Genomic DNA, 14,067 nt, shown 5'->3' with positions numbered 1-14,067 from the left:
AATTATGGACATTTCCCCATGTAAAGCTGACCATGCTTTAAGTATAGTTTCTACTAACATTTCCCCTAGTGAGTAGGGTCCAAAACTTCTTCACATTTTCCTTTAACTTCATTATTTTAAGTTTTGTCTACACATTAGATTTATTAGGTTCTTCATTGGTTGTATTCTCTCTACATCTTTGTCTACATCTGCCTACACTATCTAATGTTGAGTAGCACATCTCCCTTTTCTAGGGTTAACACTCGTGGGTCACCCTTTCTTAGGGTCTTCTTTCTTGTTTTCACTTGTATCACATAGCTTGTAGCTTAGGCTTGTTAACTGGATTTTCTAGCCCCTAGCCTCATTCACCTGTTTTCCTTGTGACAAATTTTGCTTTATCAATAATAGAAATAATAGTGTGAGAGGTTCTTAATGGGTCCAGATCCACACACCTACACCTGTCTCTGCACATATGCCTTTAGTAGTTATCTACCTGGATGTTCTTATGCGAGTCTGCCTTTGGTAATTGTCTACATGGGTCTTCTTATGCGAGTGTGTTAATTTTAAGTTAACATGTTCTTTGCTTAGGTTAGTTACTTCGTACATCCATTTTCCCATTAATCCATCAACAATAATACAATAAATAATGAAAAACATAAGAGATGAATGTTGAAAACAAGCCAAGACATAAGAACACAAGAATATGGCTCAAGCCAGGGAAAATCCCCAAGATGGGGAAAGCCCTTGATCGAATCATCCTATTATTAATCATCAACTGTTCAACAAAGAGAGTTATAGAGAACACTGATTTAAAGTCAATACTAACCTTTCAGATGGAAGATCTTACATCAAATCACTTAAACATGAAGATGACTTAATGAAGTTGCAATTCTGGCACCAAGGCCTGAAGATTTCTATACTGCAATTCTGAATACTGGTTAGGGCACAAACATATTTAACTTCAAGTGTTGATGGAAATCCTAGTCACTAGTTAGGGCTGTCAGCTTCATTCCTCATTCTCCTCTCCCTCAATTACTACGATTATCCATAGAAGACACCCAATCACTGATTTAGAGCTTGGTAGCTCCTCAACGAATCTTGAAACAATCCCAAACTACATGGAAGAATTTTGACCTGTCTACACTGAAGCCTGGGCATATGCATCCTAGAGAGGACTTATACATGCCTTCATAACGATCGAATAGTCTTAGCAACAAGCTACTGTAGCAACTCTATTCCTGCGACATTTAACAAAGATAAACCTCACCAAATAGCACAGAAAAACATCCAATAGGTATTTCTCTGACAACGGCTATATTCAACAGGAAAGTTGTACCCAAAATCAAGTGATATTATACCCATACAAACCTCATATCCTCCACGCATGGAGCCACATACCTGTGGCTCTTTCTCCCAAGAAAACTGTACCCTAAACAGAGATATGCCTCCTCATAATCTCGACCCCTGCCACCTGCGTCCTGCCTCAGATGCCATCCTATTTCAGAGGAGAGGATGAGCACTTGGATGATCTAAATGAGGATGGAGGATGCCTATATATATATGACAATTTGTCCTTATGGAGGTGAAGCCGACCTTGACACTTGGAGGCAAATTTGAATTTCAAATTTTCAATTTTCCCGCCTTAATAAGATTATGACTTGTAGAATTTCTTTTTAAATAAATAAATATTTTCCTTATCCAAATTTGGTGATCTTTAGGTTGATTTTGGTCCTCTCTAAAAGAGGAGTTCAATGCAATAATCATATCAAATAGATGATTTATCCAATTGTGGAATTTGGCCCTAGTTGCAAAATTTAACACTCCCTCTCAACTAGGGAGAATTCCATCTGTCAAACCAACAACTATGTCTCTTACCATCATGAACCATCTCTGAATCTCAATTTTTTTTGCTCCGTTGAACGTTGAAGTAATAATGAAGAAGAATTGGCTGAGAGTGAGTTAGAAGACCTTACCACTCTCCACTGACAAAATTTAGTCCAAAGGTAAAGCCTCAATCATACTTGATCCCAGATCAAGTTAAAGAACACCAAGCATCCTAGTCATAGGGAGTACATAAATACCCAATGCGTCCATTAGTATTGCTATGGTCTTTAACCACTTTTCCCAACTCATTTGCCAGATGAGAGGTACTTCCCATGTGTCCCAGACTACATGGGTATGATGATATTGAATCAATAGTAGGGAAGGAATGTATCACATCCTTCTCACAACCACACATAGGGAAAGGACGAACCACATCCTACAATCGCACATCACAATCACACATAGGGAAAGGACGAACCAAATCATACAAACACACATCACAATCACATGTATGGAAAGGATGAACCACATCCTACAATCATACATCACAATCACACATAGGGAAAGGACGAACCACATCCTACAAACACAAGTCACAACAATCAATCGTATGAAGGATCCTACACGGGGAAAGGATGAACGACATCCCACCGACATGTCAACCAACAATCGTAGGGAACAAGCATCCTACATGTGGGGAAAGGATGAACCACGTCCCACTGACATGTCAACAAATGCCTATATGCATCTCTCGCTGGGGTATCCATAGGAGAATGTGAACCACTCGTCCTATGCATATGTCATCACCAGTAGGGGAAGGTGAACCACTCACCCTACATACATATCAACCATCATGGGGTATCACAAGGGACGGTGAACCACTCACCTTGTACACAACGCACCAATAGGGGAAGGTGAACCATTCACCCTATGTTTGCTCATAGTTCAATAAGTATCCCAAGCCCCTAGGAGCTCCCAGAGCTTAATCTTCAATCTTTAATCAAGGATCCTTTCATATAGGGAATAGTGTTAAGCTTCTTTCGAAAAGTCAAGACTAGATTAATAGGATCCTCATAACATATAGATGTATGTATAGCAAACACATTGATTTATAATAGAGATCTTGGGCGCACAATCCTCTGCTTCTTGCATTATTTGATTGATCTTACTCCCTCTTTGTCTTTTCAGGGTGAATTATGTTCATCTGACAGCCTGCTCATCATAAGAAATGTCCACCCAAACATGTCGTAGAAATTTTTCCTTTGTTGTACCATATATGGTGGTATGAGAAATACTGGATTCTCAAAATCTTCTTCTACAATATACAACGAAGGAGTGCATAAATGGCTCACTGAAGACATACTTGTTGATTTCAGCCTTCATAATGTTTCGGATTTTGATTTATTCATAAATTAATGTGAATTTAGATGTGCACTTTTCATTTACCATATTGTCTAACCAACAAAAATTTCAGCAATGTATTTAAGGCAATAAACATATTTGAGTAAGCAACAATTCGTATCCATGGATCCACTCAAAAGTCTTCATATAGAGACCTCATAAGATGACTATGTCCAAATTATAAACATCTCCATCTTATCAAACCTTTTAATTTTAGAACCCTTCATCTTGACCCCTCAAGAAAAATCTCCCTCTTACTTTGACAAATGAGAGAGTTATAATCTGTAGGACAAATGTCATTAGTAGCTGAATCATAGCTCCCTCATACTCAAATTATATTCATAGGTCTGTCTTCAACTTGCTATTAATCCAAATATTTTATAGTAGAGCCTTGCTATGTTTAATTTCCCGAGCTTCTCGTATGGGCTTTAAGGAAGCTCCAGACCAAAGAGGAACTTTCTGAAGAATCAACAAGGTTCTTCTTTAATGAAGAGAAGACATATTTCTTGAGATGATTTCAACAAAGGCCATTCTTTTCCTAGCCGATCTTCAAGAATAAAATCTTCAAAATATGCATTTGACTGGTTTACAGCTTGATTGTGAACAATCATGTAACACATGCATCAACATATAGGGCCTACAACATATCACCACCGCTACTAGACTTGTAGCGATATCATACAAAATGGTGGGCTGAGAATAGAGTATAAATGATGTTGTACTGCATGTACATGGATGCCATTCATAGACAATGCCACTGATTTTGTATCTTTACTACACATGATACTATCCTTGATAGCTACAAATATTCATACTTCTAGGACAACCCCATCATTACTCAATATACCAATATGGTCCATACAAGCATTGTTTTGTTAACATGGCTTCTTATTTTTATTCCAGAGATAATAGTTATACATGTCCAAAAGTAACTAATCTCAGCATTTCCTTATACAAATTCATCAACGAAAACAAGTTGTGTCCTTGATCTGAATGTTTTAGCCTCTGACAGGTTCACTGCAACATTCAACTGATGATGTGTATAAGTGATACAACTTAACAACAAGAGTGGAACCCTTTTCTTATTAATGACTCCATGACAACTTCTACACATAGTCAATTTTCAACCTGAATCTTAGACATATCTTCAATTCACTTGTCACTTATATGATTTCAAAATGACTTTCCATCAAGCTGATACCTTTGCTCTTGGAGATATTCCATTCTTAGCTTTGAATGATTTCAATAATTCAAGAGAGAGAAGGTCAAGTATACTTGACAACCAAGAGCCACATTTCACAATATGATAAGGCATTTGACTTTGAAGAAAATGATACTATAATTTGATATCAAGGTCAAAGATAGGATAAGGTTGTCAAGGCATCGAATATGAGATGTAATAGAATTCCTTACATTTCTGTGTGCTTCGACTTCAATCTTCAAATCTGAACCTCTTAGTATGAAAGATGGCTGCCTTACTTACCAACAAGAAAATTTAATAGGTCATGTCTTCACAGACATGACAGATTATGTCGATAACATATATATACATATATCCCCAAAAAAAACTACTGCAAAAGTTAGAGCAGTACAATCATTGATTATCTAATATTGCTCCTTGATCTGAAAAAATTCCCTGAAAGTATGTTGCATAGGATGTTGAGAATGCAACAAGATGATGGAGCTTAGTGGAAAGGAGTTGCCTTCACTAAGTGGGCCCGCAGGATTTTTTTGGCGCAAAGTCTATTTTTAGACATATGGATCATTGTTATGCTCTTAACTTGCAAAATGATACCCAAATACAGAATATGCGAAGAAAAGATACCCAGAACACAGAATAGCAATGATTTTATTATTCAGAGAGTAATGTTCACTTGCCTCTTCGAGGGGGCAACCTCCAATAGAGCAGAGCTCGACTACCAAATAAGACACAATGCCCCTCGCAGGGAGCCTCTATCCTTTATATATGACTCATACATGCAATACCACGGGCCAATACCGTGGGTTTTATTAATACCATCTATCTAATACTACGACCCATTTGCAACTAACTATGGTCCCGTCATTAATTGTGGGTTAACCACTTACAAATATTAATATGGGCTTTATTGACTCTTGACTATGACGTGATCCCATGACATAAATAAGGGGGTTAGGGTGGGACCCTAACATGCCCTCCCCCTTAAGACTAGCCTTGTCCTCAAGGCTGAAGTTGCGGAAACTGCTGAAGAATAGTGGCTGGCTCCCAAGTTGCATCTTCCGAGAGGTGTCTTTCCATTTGACGAGGACTTCCTTAATCATGCGGCCGCGCAGGTGCTTGTCTCGTGTGTCTAGAACCTGTTCGGGTTGAAGCCAGATTGACCCTTCTTCGTCCAATTCAGGTAGACTGGTTTGAACTCGGCAATTGTTCCCAATCACTTTCTTGAGGCACGATACATGGAAAACTGGATGGATTTTTGCCGTAGGTGGCAAAGCCAACTTGTAAGCCACTTCTCCAATGCGCTGAAGTACTTGGTATGGTCCGTAGAATTTTGGAGAGAGCTTTTGACAACCCTTGTCTTTGAGTGATGTTTGCTTATATGGTTGCAGCCTCAAAAAGACCTGATCCCCTTCTTGAAATTGGTGCTCTGAGCGATGCTGGTCGACCTGTTGCTTCATGCGGTTCTGAGCTTGATGAAGATTCTCTCTAAGATGGGCGAGCATGGTTGCGCGGTGTTGTAGGAGTTGATCCACTGCTTGTACTTTGGAGCACCCCTTGAGATAAGAAGTAGGGGAAGGTGGAAGTTGACCATATACTGCTTCATAGGGAGTCATTTTGGTGGTGGCATGATAGTTGGTGTTATACCACCATTCAGCCAGAGGTAACCACTGTACCCAAAGGTGTTGCTTTTCTGAAGTGAAACACCTAAGGTAGGTTTCTAGACATTTGTTGACGACTTCGGTTTGACCATCTGTTTGCGGATGATATGAAGTACTGAGTTTGAGTTGAGTGCCTTGTATTCTGAAGAGTTCCTGCCAAAAATTACTGGTGAAGATCGGGTCGCGGTCGGACACAATAGAAGTGGGCATGCCATGCAATTTGAAGATCTGATCCATGAAAGATTGAGCAACCAAAGTTGGTGTAAACGGGTGGGGTAGGGCGCAGAAATGAGCATACTTCGACAGTCGGTCCACAACCACCATGATGACTGACTTGTTCCCTGACTTTGGAAGACCTGTAATGAAATCCATAGAAACCTCCGTCCAAATTGATGCCGGAATGGGCAATGGTTGTAATGTACCTGGTGTGTTGACGGTTTCCCCTTTGTGGCGTTGACAGACATCACATTCTGCTACGAAAGTAAGGATGTTCTTTTTCATGCCTATCCAAAAAAATGATCTTCTGGTGCGAGCATACGTCTTCTGAAAGCCCGAATGTCCTGCAATGGGAGATGAGTGCAATTCTGCCAAAATGCGACTTTTGAGGGTGGATGTTGGTGATATTACGACTCTGTCCTTGTAGCGAAGAATATCATTCTGCCACGAGTAGCCCTTGGTGGAATTAGGATGTACCTACAATTGAGAAATGAGTTGGGAGAGCCCGGGGTGTGAAAACCATTCCCTGCGAGCCTCTTCAATCCAGTCTGGAATGGGGAGGGAAATTGCGAGCAGAGTACTTTCCTCCTCAAATTGGCGAGATAATGCATCTGCTACACTATTGTCTTTCCCTTTCTTGTAAATGATCTCATAATCATATCCCAGCATTTTGGCTAACCATTTATTTTGTTGTGGGGAGGATAGGCGTTGCTCCAAAAAATATTTAAGACTGTGATGATCTGTGCGGATTTGGAAACGTCGCCCCAATAAGTAAGGTTGCCAGGTCTCGATTGCATGTAAGATGGCCATCATTTCCTTCTCGTAGGTAGATTGGCCCAGATTCCTCCCACTGAGTTGTTGGCTTGTGAAGGCCAACGGCCGCCCTTCCTGCATTAAGACCGCCCCAATACCTGTACCCGAAGCATCACATTCAATGACAAAGGATTTGGTGAAGTTAGGTAGTGCTAAGACTGGAGTGGAACACATGGCATTTTTGAGAGCGGTAAATGCCTGTTGTGCTTCCTCATTCCAGAAGAAGGAATTTTTCTTTAGGAGTTGAGTGAGGGGCTTCGCTATGTGGCCATAGTTGCGGACAAATTTACGATAATAGCCTGTGAGACCCAAAAATCCTCTCAAGCTCTTCAAGGTCTTAGGTTGAGGCCATTCTTGCATTGCCTGGATCTTTTTGGGGTCCACCTTGACACCTTCACGCCCCACAATGTGGCCCAAATACTCAACTTCTTCCATGCCAAACAAACACTTGGACATCTTGACAAATAACTTATGCTTGCGGATCAGGTGCAAGAGTAGATCTACATGCTGAAGATGTGCAGCTTAAGTGCCACTATAGATGAGGATGTCATCGAAGAAGACAAGGACAAATTTTCTGAGATATGGTTTGAGAATGTGATTCATAAGGCTCTGAAAAGTAGAGGGGGCATTACAAAGACCAAATGGCATGACCAGGAACTCATAATGGCCTTCATGAGTTCTGAAAGCCGTCTTGGGAATGTCGACTTCCTTCATGCGAATTTGGTGGTAGCTTGAGCGAAGATCCAACTTAGTGAAGAATTGAGCCCCATTGAGTTCGTCCAGCAAATCGTCAACCACCGGGATGGGAAATTTATCTTTGACTGTCAACTTATTAAGGGCCTTGAAGTCGGGACACATCCGCCACTCCCCATCTTTCTTGAGCACCATGACCACTGGGGATGAATAAGGACTAATGCTGGGACGAATGACACCTGCTTCCAACAGTTCCTTGATGATTTTTTCTATTTCATTCTTTTGGGTGAACGGATATCTGTATGGCCGCACATTTGGGGGTTGGGCCCCTGGAACCAAGGTGATGCTATGATCATGTTCCCCTCGCGAGGGTGGAAGCTCATGAGGCTTGTCAAAGACCGTTCGATGGTTATTTAAAATCTGTTGCATCTCAGGATGAATTGGCAGAGACATGGTTTCGACTACCTGGATGGCATTAAATTGAGCTACCACTCCATGATGGCCCTTTTTTAACAATTTTTCCATCCTATGCGAGCTGATGATAGAGGGGGCTCCCGCATGGAGTCCACGGAGGGTATGTGTGGAGTTTTTCTGCTTAAAACTCATATATAACTGTTGGAAATCCATTGTGATTGGCCCAAGAGTGCGGAGCCATTCAGCACCGAGGACAATGTCGCAACCCCCCATGTGTATGGAAAACATGTGGGTTTTCAACTGATAATCCCCCATTTGAAGTTTGACATTTTCACAGCGGCCTTCACATTTCATTGTGCCCCCATCCGCAATTTGGACTTGGCAGTTAGAAACTGCTCTTACAAAACAATGCGCTGCTTCTGCAATTTTTTGATGGATGAAATTATGGGTACTTCCACTATCAATCAAGACTACTACTGGGCGATGTTTAAGAAAACCCCGGATTTTGAGAGTTTGAGGGGAAGAAATCCCTGCCAACGCATGCAGCGAAATAACTGGTTCGTCAGAGACATTCTCCTTTGGGTTGTCTTCTTCTAGCGCCTCATGTTCCTTAAGTGGTGGATCTTCCTCTGTTGAGCTGTAGTCAGTGGCATCTATTTGAAAAAATTTGGGCTCCTTGCATTTATGACCTGGGGAGTATTTTTCATCACAGTAGTAACATAGTCCTTGCTTCCTTCTGTCGGCCATTTCCGCAGGTGAAACCTTTTGGACCTTAAGTGTTTGAGTCGTGTTGTGAGCCTGTGGGGGACGACCTTTAGCGGGGAAATTTGGGCAACTGTATTGGGCTGCTAATGCACGTTCCACCTTACGAGCTACCTGGCAAGCCTCCGTCCACGTGGGAGGGTGGTGAAGTAGAACTTGAGCTTTGATGGCTTCTTTAAGACCACTGATAAAACATTCCGTGTAGAACTCATCTGTGAGACCCCTAGTGCGGAAGGCTAAGGCTTCAAAAGTGGTAATATATTCCTCCACTGTACCAGTCTGTCGGAGCTTAGTGAGACGACCCAAAAAAGAGTCTTCCTGTTCAAAGCGATCTTGAAGAGCTTTGGTAAATTGGGTCCAAGTCCTAAAAGGTCCATTGCAACGCTGATGCCATTCCCATCATTGCCACCGTTCATTGTCCAAGTACATGCTCCCCAACATAAGCTTAGTCGCATCATCTGGGATATGATTCAATTTGAAATACTGCTCCATTTGTGCTAGCCATGCGGACGGGTGAGAACCGTCAAATTTATGCATATCCAACTTGGGAGGTCGCTGACTGGGTGGTGGATGGGTGTGCCAAACATGAGGAGAGTGGCTAGACTCACCCTCATTGTAATCATTTCCATTATACGCCTCCTTGTGGGCTTGCTCCTTGCCCTTCGGAAGTAATTGTTGTATCTGGATACTTATTCCTTGAAGCTCATGTTTGAGGGATTGCACGGAGTCTTCCAGTTTGTCCATCCTTTCAGTTGCCATCGCTTGAGCTCTAGTCTCTACCATACACCAACCTGATGAAAAATTGGGACCGCCGAAAAAATTTGACTAATAAATTGAATGGTACCACCTTGCTCAGCTCGTCGTCCTGATTCTGACGGGCTAGATCACCAATAAGCGCCCCGGAAGAGCTCAGACTCTTTTTTTTTTTTTGAAAACTCCTAACAGAGTTTTACTCCTTCTTGATCAATACTGCAGTCGCCAAATCCTCAAAATGTCAATGCTGCCAAAAGTCCTGCGAAAAGTATACCCTGGTATAGGAACCCTTCACAACAACTCCGATTTGGTGGGTCTGGGAGATCTGAATGGCGGATCAACTGCTGCGGCGGATCTGATGGATCTGCGAGACTGATGTCTGCTGCTGCTGCACCTCTTTGCACCTGCGAATCGGGAATAGATGATGTGTGATCCCCCGATAGAAAAGGAAACTATGGTCGTGAGGAGTGTCAGGTGCTATAGATCGCAATATACATAAGGGTCTGGCAGTAGTACTCGGCCCAATGTTTCAGGGCTCTAACTAAGGAGGATCGACCGTACCCTTAGCCGTACAACCCGACTTCCCTATCGTACGGGCGAGTAATCTCTCTGAGTGCTGTTCTCGGTGTACTGTAGCCACAAGACGGTCGACGGTTTATCTATGGCGAGGTTTCAAGGGAGCCTAGGGGGCTTCCGATATACCCAGAGGGTACGTGGAAGACAGTCCGTGCGCGGTTCTGTCTAATGCGCTACTACTCGAAGGGGTACCCACAGGGGTTACAAGGGAGTCCAACAGACGTGACCACCTCTTGTATTTCCTGCGTGCATGCCTCCCCAAATCCGCAGGTTTATGCGCTAAACGACAGATCCCGTGGTTTAAAGACGCCGGAACACATCTCTAGCCGAATTTTTTTTTGCTAAGAATTGGAGATCCCACCGGCCCTGGAAAGTGCTCTGATACCACTTGTTATGCTCTTAACCTGCAAAATGATACCCAAATACAGAATATGCGAAGAAAAGATACCTAGAACACAGAATAGCAATGATTTTAATATTCAGAGAGTAATGTTCACTTGCCTCTTCGAGGGGGCAACCTCCAATAGAGCAGAGCTCGACTACCAAATAAGACACAATGCCCCTCGCAGGGAGTCTCTATCCTTTATATATGACTCATACATGCAATACCACGGGCCAATACCGTGGGTTTTATTAATACCATCTATCTAATACTACGGCCCATTTGCAACTAACTGTGGTCCTGTCATTAATTGCGGGTTAACCACTTACAAATATTAATATGGGTTTTATTGACTCTTGACTATGACGTGATCCCATGACATAAATAAGGGGGTTAGGGTGGGACCCTAACAATCATGGTCTATGAGTTGCAGGATGCTATTTGTGGATGATTGGTCATGTTGGTAAAAATAGATGGACTTATATTTTTAGACATATGAGCAGAGTCTATTTTTAGACTGCCAGGCTAAAAATAGAACAGTCGAATATTATTAGCTCTTAATAATATTTGGACTATAAACATTATCTTATCCTCTTGGAGCACTTCAGTTCGAGCTACAGATGTGGCACATGTAGCTGCCAGAAGGAAATACGCTTTTCTTGTGGGTCAGTTGAGCTATTGCATGATGGACTTTAGTTAAAACTCATGTGGTTGAGTTTGGTGGAGTTGATTGAGGAGTTGATGGAGTTGTGTTCAGTTTGACTTAGTTGAACTAGTTGTATTTAGTCTCACTACAGAATACACTAGTGATGAGTGATGTGAATTAATTGTTAATTAATTCACTAATTATTAACTCACAAATCAACTAAAGAATACATCATTTAACTCAGTGCATGGGCAATTCAGTGGAGACAAGTGTTAGAGGTGAGTGAAAGGGCAAGACAGCTGTCAGTTGTGACTATAGTTGTGCATGAAATTTGCACAATCAATGGATTGAGTATTGCCAATGAGGATTGCGTGGTTCAGCCAAGGGAAATATGAGTTTGGATCAGCCATTCTCATCTATTCTCATACAAGATTGCGCAGTGGAGGTAGGCAGACAGTGGAGGAGATTTGAACCTATGATTGATTCAGATCTGAGCTAGTTTTGTGGGTAACAGGTGGAGATAGTACTGAGTACTTGTGAGGAGTATTGTACTATGTATTATTACATGTTCTAAATCATTATAATATACAGATAGTGTGGGGTTTTCAGCTGTATGCTTTCCCCAGATTACATACTGTGTTAATGTGCGCATGCGATTGATGTTTCATTGTTTTTAATTCCGCAAAATTGATGATCAACGTAGAGGAGGTTATGTATTATGCATGCATTCCGCAATAGTGTATAATCAGGATAATCTCTGTGAATAAGTGTCATATTATTCAAAATTTCTACATGGTATCAGAGCAGAGTTGATCATCAGATCTATTATTCAGAAAGTGTTTACATTTTATTTCTTCAGGCAGAGTCTGTAATCGGGCCAGGTAGCCTCTGGATTCATCCTTCCTTTGGAAGGTGAGATATCCGGTAAAAGCCCATATAGTCAATCTTTGTACGAGAAAGACTTTGTTCTCACGAATTTTAGATTAGGAGTAGTTGAGTTTTGAGCTGGTGGAATTCGAATTTGCGGCAGTGTTTTCTTGGTGTCAAAGTTGAAATGTCTTTCAACGGATTGCGATTGGAGTATGCTCTTGAGGGCAGCTCGAATTATATTGCATGGAAAGACAGGATGGAGGCGGTGTTAGATGATAATGGGCTAAAGGAGTTCATAGAGGCTGAGGTCCCAAAGCCTACTGATACTACTCAAGTTGAGGCTTGGCAAAAGAAGACAACAAAGTGTCGAAGGATTCTGTTGAAGGGCGTGAAGGATCACATTGTGTCCAGCCTGCATGGAAAGGATTCTCCATACTTGATGTGGAAAGCGTTGACAGATTTATTTCAAAGCAAGAGCGACCAGAGGAAGTTGGTGCTCAAGGATAAACTCAGAAACATTAAGTGTGAGAATGGAGACAGTATGCCCAGGTATCTCACGAAGTTCACCCAATGCCGGGATGAGCTGGGAAGTGTGGGGGTGACTGTCGATGATGAGGACTTGGTGAGATTGGCTCTCCTTGGTCTTCCGAAGAGTTGGCATTCCTATTAGGACTTTGTCAATGGTCGGGAGAAATTGCCAGGATGGGAGAGACTTTGGTCAGATCTTGTGCAGGAGGAGATCAGGCAGAATACCAGGGACGGATCTTCATCAAAGGCACCTGATGAAGAAAATTGCGCTTTGGCTGCCAAAGCAAAGAAGGGGAAGGAGAAGGGTTCTCTTTCCGAATCCAGTTATTCTAATGATGGGAAGAAGGTTGACAAGTCAAAGGTGAGATTCTTTTGTTGTCATGAGTTGGGCCATTATGCTACTAATTGCCCAAAGAAGAAATCCAAGAAGGGATCCGGGGAAGGATCTGAAGGTGAGGCACTTGCTTCATAGTTTGAGTTGGATTTCACGCTCTTCACATGCATGGTTTCATCCATGGTGGGAAGTGGTTGGTTTCTTGATAGTGGAGCTTCTTTCCACATGACCAGTGACAAGAGTTCGTTCAATACTTTGGAGGAGAAAGATCTCCAGATACTCATAGTGATGGGTAATGATGAGAAGTATAGTGTCTCAGGTGTAGGCATGGTTATTTTTCAGAGGGAGCATGGAGCTCGCCTTACCTTGACCGATGTCAAGTATGTACCAAGACTGGAGAGAAACTTGGTGTCGATCGCAATGCTGGAAGACAGAGGCTATGATGTAGTCTTCAGTAAGGGAAAGGTTTTCCTTAGACACATCATCACTAGATAGGTGAAGCAGATAGGTTCACGGGTCAAGACCCTGTATGCTCTTGAGGTTCAAGATGAATGCAAAGCCTTGAACAACGAGGCAACTGATGGAGACTTGGTGGTTGAGAGGGAGTGTGTATTACCTCTCAACATGTAGAGCCAGAAGAAGTCTCAGACGATTGTGGAGGAGCCACGATTGGTGCAGCAGCTTCAGGAGGTTGTGGAGCAGCCACAATAAGGGAAGTTGAGAGGAGATCGAGTAGAGACATATACTCATGCAGAGACCTCCAGTAGGGGGAAACTTCGAGCCAGGTGGGCTGAGGGATCACATGCAGCCATACCTCCAAGTAGGAGGTGGGGCGATATAGAGTGATCGTCCCAAGGAGGAGGGGTAGGATCCTTGAGGTACCCAACCTCTTGGATGAGACCTTGCTACGGGAGCCCCGATGTGGAGTAGTAGGAATTGACTGATTGAGTAGAGACAGATGCGGATGGAGTGGCAGAGAGAGCGACAGTGTAGGGAATCCCAGGATAGCGCATAGCT

This window comes from Pinus tabuliformis, chromosome 1_2 (genome assembly GCF_031772625.1).
Source record: "Pinus tabuliformis cultivar Carrire ecotype Pingquan chromosome 1_2, CPIR1, whole genome shotgun sequence".
NCBI lineage: Eukaryota > Viridiplantae > Streptophyta > Pinopsida > Pinales > Pinaceae > Pinus > Pinus tabuliformis.
This window is presented reverse-complemented; position numbering follows the sequence as displayed.